This window comes from Pinus tabuliformis, chromosome 7 (assembly GCF_031772625.1).
Source record: "Pinus tabuliformis cultivar Carrire ecotype Pingquan chromosome 7, CPIR1, whole genome shotgun sequence".
NCBI classification, from domain to species: Eukaryota; Viridiplantae; Streptophyta; class Pinopsida; order Pinales; family Pinaceae; genus Pinus; species Pinus tabuliformis.
Window position 1 is genome coordinate 1,557,551,989 of NC_142293.1, and position 14,343 is coordinate 1,557,566,331.

The window sequence follows — 14,343 nt, forward strand, 5'->3', positions numbered from 1 at the left end:
CAATCTGAACACCTGCAGCAGACACTACATGCCCCAACAGTTTGCCTTATTTTAAAGCAAACTGGGATTTTTTGGGATTGAGTGAAATCCCAAACCTTCTGCACTTCAAAAACACTTTTCTTAGATGCTGTAAATGATTATGGTGACTTCCAGAATAAACAGTTATATCATCAAGATATATCAACACGAATTTGTCCTTCTCACCCACAAAAGCAATATCCATAGCGCGCTGAAAGGTGGCTCCAGCATTCATTAGCCCAAATGGCATTTTTGCATACATGAACGTGCCCCAAGGAGTGGTAAATGCTGTCTTTTCTTGATCATCTAGATGAACAGCGATTTGATTGAAGCCTGAAAACCCATCTATGAAAGACATCACTTTGGCGCCTGAGACTTGCTGCAACAAATGCTCCATTTTGGGCAAGGGGTAATTATCCTTTTTGGAGCACTTATTTAGATTCCTGAAATCAACGCACAATCTGATTTCTCCATTCTTCTTCCTCACAACAACCAGATTGGCCACCCATTTAGAATATCTGAGAGGCACTATAATCTTAGCAGCCAGCAACTTTTTAATTTCTTTCTCAACCAGAGGAAGGAGCATAGGATTCATTGGCCTCAGCTTCTGTTTGAAAGGAATAGTGTCTTTCTCAAGCGGAATCTTATGCTGTATTATACTTCTGTCATATGTTTTCAGATCACTGTACTCCCAAGCGAACACATCAGCAAACTGTCTCATTAATTTGCAATATTCAGCACTCTGATCAGCAGATAGGCTAGTGGATAGATTTATGAATTTGGGCTGACCTGGACCTCCTATATTATGCTTGCAAACTTGAGACTGATCTTCTTTTTGGGCAGCTTTGTAAGGCACATCATTGTGGTCAAACAATCTCTCAAGAGGAATTAGACCCTTAGGAATATGATTACTAGGAAGCTGAACTATGCTATTCTTGCCAATTTTATTTCTAAACTGGGATTTGTGATCTTCTAACAAAGCATCATTATTCTGGTCAATTTGCATTTCAGAGAACTCATCAATGACTTGAAGGAACCTACTTAACTCATCATCATCATTAAAAACTTTCCAATGGTGGACATTATCAGGCACAGAGGGCCTATATTTCATTTGTACCTCATAAACTAGTTTGGGAGGCAATGGAGGGATGAATAAACTAGCGGAGACAGCAAGGGAATCAGCAAGATGATTTTGGGCTCTAGGAATATATGAAATACAGAAAAAATCAAAGAACTCTTTGACCCTCCATACCTCATCTCTATAATCTTTCAGCCTTGGATGCTTTGCTTGGAACGTTCTGTTTACTTGCTGAATTATCAGGTCAGCATCTCCAAATACCTTCAAATTTTTTATCCCTCTATCTTTGGCTTCATGAAGGCCCAACAACAGTGCTTCATATTCTGCTATGTTGTTTGTCACCTGAAAAATCAGCTTTAGGGATAACTGAACTGTTTCTTGTTGTGGAGATACTAGCACCACCCCTGCTCCTGCAATCTCCTTGGTACATGCTCCATCAGAAAACATTTCCCAAATCTGACCACCCATATCATGCTCAGCCAGAGCTGTTGGTTTCCGAATATGCAATGCAGCCTTCTGAGATTCTTCTATTTGGAGGATGCAAGCTCCAAAGTCAGTGTCCACTGCATATATGGGATGGTTTGTAGGATTCTTCTCATCACTAATAACATATGCCAGCTGCGCTTCTCTATACAACCTCCTGCTTTCTCCTCCAAACACTGGAATAGTTGCATAAGATAGATCATTCTGCAATGTCCCTCCTAGTCTCTTAATCCACCCTCTAGACAACAGCATACCAAACTTAGGAGGAACGTCGGCCACCACTATATCCATCATCATACTTTTCATGGGCAACTGGGTTGGGGAAATAGCCAGATCCTTAATTAATCCAAGGCATTTCACCTTCCTTGAATCGAACGAGAACAAATCATGATAGGGTCTGGTGATATCAAGGCCTAGCTCTTCCATGACAGTTTTAGGCATTAAATTGTGACTGGCCCCTGTGTCTAGCAGGCAATTGTGGAGGATTTTATCGTGGATGGTTAATGAAACATAGAAAGATGGAGAAGTATCATCTGCAGGTTCAATCATGGGGCTAAGCACAATAGCAGGCTTGTCGTCTTGCAAATTGACAGAGTCAATGGAGGATTGGTTAGGCTCTAGCTCAAGGGCTTCAAGGATGGGCTTTCTAAACAATTCGCTCTTGACCAACTCAGCCAGAGGGACGGCTATTTTCAGCTTCTGAACTTCTGACTCAAAACTGAAAGACGAGAATGATTTTTCAGTAGTTTTTACCTCTTGAGCAGGGGCCTTGAGGGTGACAAGATCAGCTGCTGGTCTTCTTTGCCTGCTGTTCTGTGGTACTGCTTGAGCAGCTGCTTCTTGCGTAGTATTTTCCTTTACCTCCTTTGCATTGGATCTTAGATTATATCTTTGCCGCTGCTCACCGGATTGCAGAACGGCACCACTGTCCCACCTTTGACTGTTTTGCTCTTGCAGCAATGATTCTTCATATTCAGCCAATGTTAAAAATGCAGCATTACCTTTATCCTCCAAGCAGTGAATCTCATCTTCATCTTCTTCATATTGTTCCCCCTCCATGACTGCATTCTGAAAGGGAGCTTTAACTTTATGATCTTCTCTTGCTTCTTCACCCCTTTGCATAATCTGTAGCTGCTCATTTGCTTTTCTGAATATGTTTGGATTTCTTGGGACAAATGTGTTTTGCTGCCTTGCTTTGCCTGAAGTCTGATCAACCTTTAACTTAGAAATTTCAGCAGCCAATGACTCTATCATTTTGGTCATTTTGTCTAACTTAGGCTCGGAAGTCGACGCAGTGGAAGAAGAAGCTTCACCTCTCGGCCTTCTTCTGTCACCTTGGCTCTTTAACTTTTCTGCTGCTATAATATTTGATTCCACTTCCAAAGCTGCCTCTTGCATATCACCCAGCGTAGCACATCGTCTTTCTCTCAATAATAAGCAAAAGTCAGAATCAAAAGCATTGGCGTATGTGAGTTTGGCAGCAGTAGGGGTAGGCTTTACCTCAGCTGGTATTTTACTATACATTCTATTAAATCTTTTATTAAAGTCAGGCAAAGACTCACCCTTTTCTCTTTTCAAGTTTCCAAACTCTGTATGATAATACAACAAGTCCTTCTTATCTCCCCATTGCTTCAAAAATGCCTCATCTAATGCTTCTATATCTGTTATCGATCTCTGGGGTAATTCTCTAAACCACTTCCTAGCCTCTCCATCAAGACTTTGGACAAAAACTCTCATCCATACATCATTCTCACTTATGTCTAAATTATCAGCATAACTGTAAAAAGCTTCAAGATGCTCTTCTGCTGTCACTCCCTCTGTTCCAGTAAATTTAGGCATATATTTTTGATATTCTCCTGTAGGCATGGCATTTAAAGGTGTAGGCAATATTAAAGGTCCATATCTAGCAGCAACAATCCTTTCAATCCTAGTAGGTGCTTGCTGTCCTGCCATGTTTGGAATATGCGGAAGAATACTAACAGATGGAACAACAGGAGATAATGTAATGGATGAGAAAGATATTGGGATGTTTTGGACAGTATGGGAAACTTTCTTCGGACTCAAATTCAAAGGGGAACTAAATGGAGAAGGAGCTTTATGAATCCCTGCATGTATTTCTTCCTTAGCAATACTAGCCTCTAAACCTTCAAACTGTGTATCCTCAACTAAAAACTCCTCCTGCAGAGACAAATAAGATTTCTCGGGCTTACCTGATCCTGATGCTCCTTTACGCGATGTTTTCTTCGGGTTAACAATCTTTTCAGGGTCAGGTACTGGAACAACTGGAGACTTCTGCGGATTTCTTCTAGTATGCCTCACAAACTGCGCCAGAACTTCGATGTGGAGTCGCCAAAGGATGGTCTTCCCCGGTGGAGTCGCCAGACAGATGATTACAACCGAAATTTGTGTTCAAAACTTTGTCTGTCATCAAAGTTTGAAGCTGTGTCGTTCTCCCAGGGAAGCTGAGCTTCGATTCTCCCTTCCCCGGCAACGGCGCCAATTAATGTTATCACCCCAAGAAACTCACCTAGGTTGTAAATCAGTGATGCTCAGGAACATTAAAAATTCAACAGTTTTTGTTGGATAAAATGATGGATAAATGGAAGATGTGCAGCACCTTTAAGCCAGATAACCACTCCTACTATGATTTACCCCAGGCATGGGTGAAGACCCCCAAACTACGAGGCTTTCAACCACCAACTACTCACGGTTTAAGGTAAAGGTGATAATGGAGAAGACTGATTGCACCAGCAGATGCACAGAGCTCTGTGATGGCCAGTTGCAATCAGTTAGAGGATCTGCACGACTATTATTCAATAGACAGTGAGGATGACAACTCTCTGCTATTTGAACAACAACCACCTGCAAACAATTTCAATGAGCCACTAAATCATAATACAGGGGTGGGATGACAGCCCCTCTGATATCAAACATTAACAGCACATCAACAAATGGAAGCAAGCATAGCCTAGAACAAGAAGCAGAAGTGAAAAGTGAGCAGGTGACAGCAAAAGAAGCTTGTATTAATGGAAATCAAGACCAGAAGCTGCAGGTCTCATAGTATTAACAGTCTCCAGAAGTTAAAGGGCTACAATAGGCTCTCATTCATCAAACACTCATCCAACCGATTACATCTCTGTTCTGGGTATATATACAATTGGTTTACAAGATTGCTCTTCTAAGTTATGCGTGGAGGAGCCCATAAATGGTCACCAACCGCATTTACATTTAGAAATGGGCCTCTGGTACATATCTGGCTGTGTTTAAATGGATTTGACCCTCTCTGGTGCTCTGCTGTCCTCCTTGGAGCAGGTGGCGTGTAATATGGACGAAGTCCATGACTGATAATTGCTGCTATCTGCCCAAGGCATGTCCTCTTTCCATGCGGCCATGTTGTGAATTAATTGCAGTCGCGTATAGTAGCCGGTCGATCCTCTGTTCCTTGAAATTTGAAAAATTCACAGAAAACGCGCCCAATATCAATGAAAATGGCCTCCGCGCGGGCTTGAAAGTTTATAAAATGGAGTGCTGAATGATATCGGGTTCGGCCCATCGCATCGGCACATAACTAATGGTAAAGGCCCGCCCCTTTGGTTTTGCCGATAGCGAAATGCCAAAAGCGAAATCACCCCGGACCTGATAATTCATTAAAGATAACTTATAGCGCCATCGGGTCTGGGTTATCGCATCGCAAACATACATATGTTAAAAGCCCCGGCCGATAGCGATATCGTCGCGGACCCGATATAATATAAAATGCAGCGTTGTATGGATGTCTGGTCCGGCCCATCGGCGATTGCATCTCCCCCTTTGTAAGTCCTCCACTGCGATATGCCGATGCGATATCGGCGATCGCTCATCGGCGAAATCTTATGTCGCTACCACTACCCGCCTCCTCCGATTGCGATAGGCCGACGCGATCTGGACCGTTGATCGGCCAGATCGAACGGCTGTCGCTCATTTGAACTGCTAGGCCTGCGCTTTTGATTTTTGATTGTTTTGGAGTGCTTTTGGCCACCTGATAGATTATTTCCGCTTTCCCAAGGGCTTTCCTTTGCGATAGCCTTGATCAGTGGAGGGCCATTAACCAAACTTTGAAGATTTGAACAGCATGCATGAATCCTTTTGGGCACAACCAAGCAAACCAAATCGGCCTCCGACCATATGGAATCCTTGTCTTGTAGCAGAGCTAACAGCTCCTTCTCAATGCATGCAAGATATTTCAATAGTCTTCTTAGCCACAATGTATGGCTTGTTGTTCTAGTAACTACTACATATTCTTATTCTACAGAAGATATTAAGACAATCGACTTTTTTTTAGGAACCCATGTAGTAAAATTTATACCAAATGAAAAAATGTATCTTGAAATGCTTTTCCTGTCATCAATATTCATAGCAAAATCACTATCTAGGTATCATATAAGTCTGTTGTCTTTAGAACTTATGTATCGCAACCCATAATTACTTGTACCTGGATTATATGAAATATCCCTTTTAATTCATTTATAATTTTCCTACCAAAAATTACTTAAGAAATTGTTATAAATAAATTTTCCAATTTTTTTTAATAAATTCCAATAATAAATTATAGAACCATAAATTCACAAAAAATTGTAGAAAATGTCAAAGCCAAAAATCTAGCCAATTTTTATTAAAAATACCAAGGAATATTTACATGAATTTCTTTTGGCAACCCCTAGTAGATTAGCCACTCCTCGGAGATTTTCTGGCTTGAAACCTTGGCCTCAATTTCACTGACAAACTCAGCTTGCTCCAACTTGGATTTCTCAGATCAATGCTTGAGTTTTGGGGGGGGGGGGGGGGGGGGGGGGGGGGGAGTTTTGGTCTCCACGATTATTTCAATCCTTTGGCTGATTATAATGCAATTCAACCTCCTTAATTTGACTTCTTCAGACCCAGAACAATTCGACATCTATTCATGATAATTTGGCCCTCCTTAAAGATGTGGGTTAGATTGTAGAATTCAAACCTTCTTGGTGATGTGAGTTGCTGCAATTTTATTTCTCTAGACTCTTGGAAGCTATTGTGATTTGATCCTCCTTATTTTGTTAAATGCTAATGGCGAACTTGAGATGATTCTCCTTTTAGATTGGCTAGGGTGGATGTCTCACAACCAAAACTAATTTCCACTAGTTAGGGTGGATAATTCCACCACTAAATATGAGCTCTACATAAGGGTTTTCCCTCACAAACTAATCTACAAGAGCTCCAAGTTCTATTCTCAAATCATCTACTCATTTTTCCTTGAGCTCCATTCTTTCTTTCTGTAATCATTTCCTCCTCTCCAAATACCATGGGTGCTTGAATTAACCATGATCACTTTATTCTTACCATCCTCCTATTTAATTATTTAATATTAATAAAATGCTACATTTTAATTATAATGTCATCAAACAATTAAATGAATTTATCCCCTCTTCTACTATAGTCTACAATAATTTGAATATGCTACTAAGTCACTCCCTTCTACTGTTATGGTTTAGAAAGGGACATTAAACTATACCACAAAATCCTTTTTCCAACTTTCCAATGAGATTTATTTAGAGAGTCCATAAATCTAGAAAAGTAAGTAACTACATATATAACATCAGGGCTTGTTGCATTAAGGTACATGAGGCTTCCTAGAAGCCTCTTATACAATGTTGAATCCATTGTTGGTCCATTATCGTGCTCATTTAATTTTGTTCCTGTTACAATAGGTTTCTCCATTGGTTTGCATTTGTCCATATGGACATCTTTATAAAAAAATCGCATACTTTTGTTGATATATGAAACTCCCTAGAGTAGATTTCTTGACTTCAATTCCCAAAATGTACTTCATGAGAGAAAAGTTTGTTATCTCGAATTCAATGAAAATTTTAAGGATGAAAATTTATTTTAAACTTTAGAAACATTGAAAAGTATTATTATTCCCTAATATGCAAACTATAAAACGTTTGGCAATACTTTTCTAGAAACATTTAAATTTCTAATAATTTTATATAGACCCTATAAAAATTTGGTGATTTTTAAGGTAAATTGACTTTTTACTATAAAATTTAGGCAAATTATTTTTAGAAAAAATGCAAATTGATGAACCTTTTAGGGAAAAAAGCATAGAAAATTAGCTCACTTGTGAATATTAGCCCCTAAAATTTTCTCTACTTGAATTATCTTTTCATACTAGCTTTGAATTCTTTTAACATCAAATTGCCTATATATATCATGTCGTCAACATGTACAAACTATAAATATTTTATGTTGATATGATTTGGTATAGAGAGTAGCCTCATTACTTCTCATGTCATCAACATAAATACAAACTATAAATATTTTACGTTGATATGATTTGGTATAGTGAGTAGGATCATTACTACTCATGGTTAACCCATTGTTGAGCAAATATGAGTCAATTTGATTATACCAAGCTCTTGGAACTTGCTTCAAGCCATACAAATGTTTCTTCAACTTTTACACTTTGTAAGCCTGGTATTTTATTTCAAATCATAGTGGTTGATCAACATACACCTCCTCTTCTAGTTTTACATTCAAGAAAGTTGACTTCACATCCATCTGATAAAATGAGCATTTATTCTAGGTTGCAATGGCTAACACTACTCAAATAGTATCCAACCATGTTACTTAAGCAAATCTTTCACCATAGTCAATACCTGGTTTCTAAGAAAATCCTTTGGCAACCAAACTTGCCTTATATTTCTCTATTTTTCCTTTCTCGTTGAATTTTTTCTCACCATTCCTATTTTTACCTCTCAGGAGATGCACAAGATTCAATGTTTCATTCCTTTCAATAGCTTCAATATCTTCATTCATGGCCTATACCTAGTGCTCTTCTTTCTTTGCTTCTTCAAACTAGGTAGGTTGATAGAATAATAAGGAAAAAATTGATTGTTGATCCATGTCATCATGCTACTCATATATTTTCCTTAATCTCCTTCTTCTCTGATTTCTCACTGAACCTAATGACCCTCTATTAGAAGTAGGAGTTTTTGCTTATATTTTCACTTGTAATATTGGACATCTTACTGGAGGGACTTGTTGTCCTGTACTATTACACTGGTTCAATTGTTGGGAAAAATGGATATCCTTTATCCACTACTTCATTATCATGATCACTCTAAGATTTGTCCTCCAAGAATCTTACATCTCTACTCACCACAAATTTCTTAGTGGCTAGATTATATAACATGCAGGCTTTGGACTGTTCACTATATCCAAGCTTACACATTATACGATTACTAAGAAATTTGTGGTGAGCAGAGATGTAAAAACCTTAAAGGACAAATCTTGGAGTGATTAGGATAATGAAGTAGTCGATAGAGGATATCCGTTTTCCCATACCATGAATATATTTCCAGAGATGCAAAGAAGGAATGAGAAAAAACACCGGCATTACAATCCCTTCTCATTATTAAATAGATTTTACATAAGGTGAGAATTTTCCAGAATCACCTATAATTAATGGCCTCAAAAGATATTTAGAATTCACACAAGTTTCTTAAAAATATCGTGACTAATAATTGCAAAAAATGTTAGCACTAACAATTAGCTTTCTGACAACTTCACCTAACAAGAAAGATTAAAAAATGATGTATGGAAGTTGCATGATAATCTTTTTCTTACAATACCACATCCCAAAAAATTATAACTCATTTCATATAACACTTGTACATATGATTTTTTTTAATTAATCAATTTATTAAAGGAACAAAAAAAACATAAGTACTTTGGAGATAAATCTCAAACTTTGATTTGTGTATAGTACTATGACTATTCTAGAATATTTCGTGGAGGTTAAATCTCTACCATTCACCTAATAACCGACCTAGATCCATGCATGCTTAGTAGATCCGGAGTTAACATAGATCTAGGCTAGTAGTGTGTGTGTATTCATTCTTACAGAAAGATACTGTTGGCAAAACCATGGGTTGTCAAAACCTACAGGCCAAAAAATGCCAATGGTAAATTGACTATTTTACCTCAATTTTATTTTAGTTATTAATTTTATTTTATTTTTATTTTTAGGTTATTTGACTAAGTCAAAATGTTTAAATAATATAACAAGAGAAAACATTACAATAATTAAATAGCCTAATTCCAAAATAAATTAAAATTCTAGAAGCCTTATTCCAAAATAATTACAATAATTAAATAGCCTAATTCCAAAATAGACATGCATATTTTAATTATTGATAATTAAATTAAAAATCTAGAAGCCTTATTCCAAAATAGACATGCCTATTAGCCTAAAAAAACATCTAACAAGATTCATTCAGACTTTATCACGAGGATTCTTAATTTGTAAATAGGCTTTGTTATAATACTATGGGTTCATATGACACATATTTATATGACATTTTTCAAAATTAATTAATTTAATTAAAAAGAGAAATTGAATATTGGAGAAAATTATTTAGAAGTTAAATCTTTGTCATCCACTTAATATTTATTAATAATTAAATTAAGAATTTAAAAACTTTATTCCAAACTAAATATCCTTATTAAAATAATTATTTTAAATATAAATATATTACAAATAAATCATTTAAATAATTAAATATAAATAAATTATTTTACAAATAAATCTTCTAAACAATTAAATTTTAAATATAAATTTAGATAATTTTTTTTAACATAAAGTTAGATGATTAAATATAAAAATGTGTATTAAAGCATTGATGTATGACAGTAGCAATTATCCAACAGCGCAGATATTATGTGGTACATAAGTATTTAGTTTCACATGTTTTAAATTTGAATTGTTTTATGTGAAAACTTCCTAATTTAACTTTCATGTTATAGTCGACATTAAAAAGAAATAGCTGACCCTTGTGGGCCCATATATAGTAATATTGACTCCACGGGCTTCCTATTAAATGATAGATTTATTACTTACTAATTTTATAGTATAAAATATTCTGATATCATATTTTTTTTTGACAGGTTTAAATTATAAATATTTTTTTTCCATGTCGAAAAAAGCAGGATTGTATTATATAAGGAATATAAAGAGTCACGGTATTACATTTGCATATAATTCTGAAAAAGATCCAAATAGGTCTATCAAGAGCTGCATGAGCGAGGAGCATAAACCCAAAAAATGCAAGACAAACTTGCCAGAAAAAACTACAGCTCATAAACTGTCATCCAGCCACCAGCTTTATGATGACCATAGCATTGGCATAGGAGGCACCATTTCATATATAGGAAATCTTACATAGAAAAGTTCACAAGATGCATCAGTCTTTAAACAAAATCATAGGGAAAACTTTTGGCCAAACGATAAGACACACAGGCATAATTGAGGATCTGCAATAATAGAATTAGAAAACTGGAAGAGAAAATTCCTGGATAGTGAAAATTTTCTCTTCAGAAGATACCTGCAAAAACCAAAAGCCTGGAGCCGAAAGAAGACCCTTCTTTGACAATAAGTCTGCTTGTTGGTTTTGAGCCCTGTTGATGTGGTGAATTGAACTTCCCTCCATTATTCCCCAAAAAACCTGATCCTGTCCAACCATCCAACTAGGTGAGGCTTGAAAATATTATTTTTCCTTGCAACATAGTCCACCATTACTTTTGAATCTCCAAGAATTGAGACAGACTAAATGTTTAGAAAGGAACAAAAGTATAACAGGCCAGCAAGAGCCATCGCTTTAGCTTTGCTGTTGGAGCCCTTCCCGCCATTCCAATGGATGTGAAATTTTCTATTTTCATTTACAATAATATAAATCCCACAGCCACAAGATCCCTTCTGTTCAACTCCATCGAAAAATGCCCTTGGGAGAGATGTGAGCGCCTGTGAATGGGCTATACAGGCCTCCTTTTTTTGCTTGAGCATCTTTTGCGGGAGGTTGTCATAGAGGGATACAATATTGGAGAAGATTTCCAAAAAAGGAGATTTTATGTCATTGAAAATAGAATTGTTTCTCCACTTCCAAATGCTCCAAAGGGTGATAATAAACAGTGGTCGCCATATATCTTTTTGCTCACTCCACCAGAGAAACGCTTCAATAATTGAAGCGTGAGGCATATGCTGAATTCCATAACAATTCTCCAAAGATTTCCATGATTGCTGAGATTTTTGGCAATTTAAAAATAGATCACAGTTGTTTTCCTCCGCTGACCTGCATATAGGGCAAATACCAGGGCCTTGCCATCCCCGCTTCATCAAGTTTTCCCAAGATAGATTTTTATTGTGGAAAGTCAACCAGGAAAAGTAAATCATTTTAGAAGGACATCCAGCTTTCCAAAATATGCAGGGAAAAATAGCACTGTGCGGGGCACCCTTCATACCAATTAAATTCTGATAAACATCTTTAACACGAACAAGATTCATCCCTTTTGAATTTTTCCAGATGAGACAATCAGACCCCGATGAGCGAAAAATACCGCAATTCCTGAGGCACGTCCTTAAGAGTTCCCATTGTTGAGCGATAGCAACCGCATTTCTAGAGTTTCTGCGTCTTTACACAGAGGGATCGAACCTTGCCAACCAGAGATCAAACTGTCCCAATAGAAAAAACCTTTTCTATGAAAAAAGTTTAACAAAGTTTCGGGCACATTGATTTCCTCGGCACCACTCAAAAACTGGTCTATTCCAATAAGGATCTTATTTCCTGCTTGAAAGTACCAAAGTTCTTCAAGAAATATCTTTCTACCTTATGAAGGCTTAACCAAATTGAGGAGCCATAATTGGGGCCGATCCTTCCCTCCCTAAACCAGAAAGAAAATCCTTCCTGCCCAAGTATTTCTTTTGGATTGTGGCGCTCCATGAACCCTCTCCATAAATCCCTCTCCACAATGACTTACATAATAGAGCCTTTCTGAAAGTCCGTAAGTCCAATAGAACTCATCCTCCCATGCTCTTCGGCAAAGAGATATCAGATAATTTTGAGAGATCGAATTTCCTTTTTCCCGCTTGGCCTCCCCATATAAAATTCGCAGTTAGCCTATTCATTTTTTGGATAATGCTCGCAGGAAGAAAAAATAGATGGGCCCAGTATACTGCCAATTGATTTAACACTGATTGCGCCAAGATCACCCTTCCTGCCAGAGAAAGACACCTGTATTCCCAAACTAAAATCTTCTTGTAGTATCTATCTAGAATCCATTGCCAATCCGTCTTTGAATATCCATTTGCTTTAATCTGGAAACCCAAATATTTAATTCCAAGTCTGATGGATTGCGTCTCAACTCCGAAAAGAGCTGATAACCAATCAACTGCTTCCTGACTGATATCATTGTGGTAAATTATTGACTTCTCCCTGTTTATTTGCAATCCTGTAGCCTTTTGAAAAATTTTAAGGATATCATAAAAACACAAGCAGGTGAGCCTACATAACATTCCAAACAAAATAATATCATCCACAAATAGATTATGTGAGATTGAAGAATTCCTGATTTTTAGTGGACAACCCCTGTTTTCCTTGACAACTTTGTTGATATGGAGGCTAAGCGAATTCATAGCCAAGATGAATAAGAGGGGCGATAGGGGACAGCCTTGGCGAAGACCCTTGGCCGCAAGGAAATAAGAAGATGGAATCTCGTTGATAATGATGGCATAGTTCACTTTTTCGACACAAGCCATGATCCAGTTAATCATGTTGGCTCTTAAACCAATCTTTGCCAGTAAACACCTGGTGAAGCCCCAGTCAAGGCAGTCATATGCCTTGCGAAGATCAATCTTGACAATGACATCATCCCTTTTTTTTTATGAATGGCAAACAGGCCTTCTTGAGTAATAGCAACCGCGTCCAGAATATTTCTTCCCTTTAAAAAGCCGTGTTGATCCTTTGTTAAGAAATTTGAAAGAGTTTCTTTGATTCTTTCTGCAATGATTTTTGAGATGATTTTGAAAGAGATGTTGCAAAGTGAAATCGGTCTAAAATCCAGAAAAGATTCTGCTTCTCCCTTTTTTGGAATGAGCACTGTATGAGTGGAGGAAGTTTTCTGATTGACACTGCCAAACATCCTGGATCCTTCCACCATCCTTAATAGATCACATTTGATAAGATCGAAAAAGTGTATTAAGAATTCTATCGTCGTATATATATCATGTTTGATATTTTTGATTGATATTGTTCAAAATAATTTTTGGAATTTGAAATTTGATATCAATACAATTGGAATATTTTAACCTTTATAGGTTTAAAAAGACTACGTTGAAATCGAATTATGGAATTTAAAATTCTATTAAAAGTGTACGGACAATATATTTTCATTGAATATTGCAACAATACATAAAATCGAATTGAAATTTTATTAATTTTATTAATATGTATATTTTCATCAGATTTTGCGATAATGGTGAGAGATGATTGGATTTTTATATTTAGGTTATCATTGGAATTCATGATTAAGGAAGATGATATCTTCTGCATGATCCTTGGAATTCATGATTGAGGAATATGGCATCTTTTATATATTGTTCAAAAGTTTATATATATATATATATAATTTTTATAATAAAATTAATTAAAAATTATATATATGGTCCAGTGTTTTACAAACCGGCCGTTTCGAAACCGAAACGGCCGAGTCGAACCGAGTCGATTGCTGGAGGAGTGACCCGGCCAAGTAACCGGTCCGGTTGACCGAGTCACACATGACTCGGTCGAGTCATGTGTGACTCGGTCAACCCGGCCGGATCCAATTTGACTCGGCCGAGTCACAAGGGGACGGCTGGGCAGGTCAGCGAAGTCCATTCTCAAGCTAATAAGGACTGTTCTTGCAGACTTGCACAACTG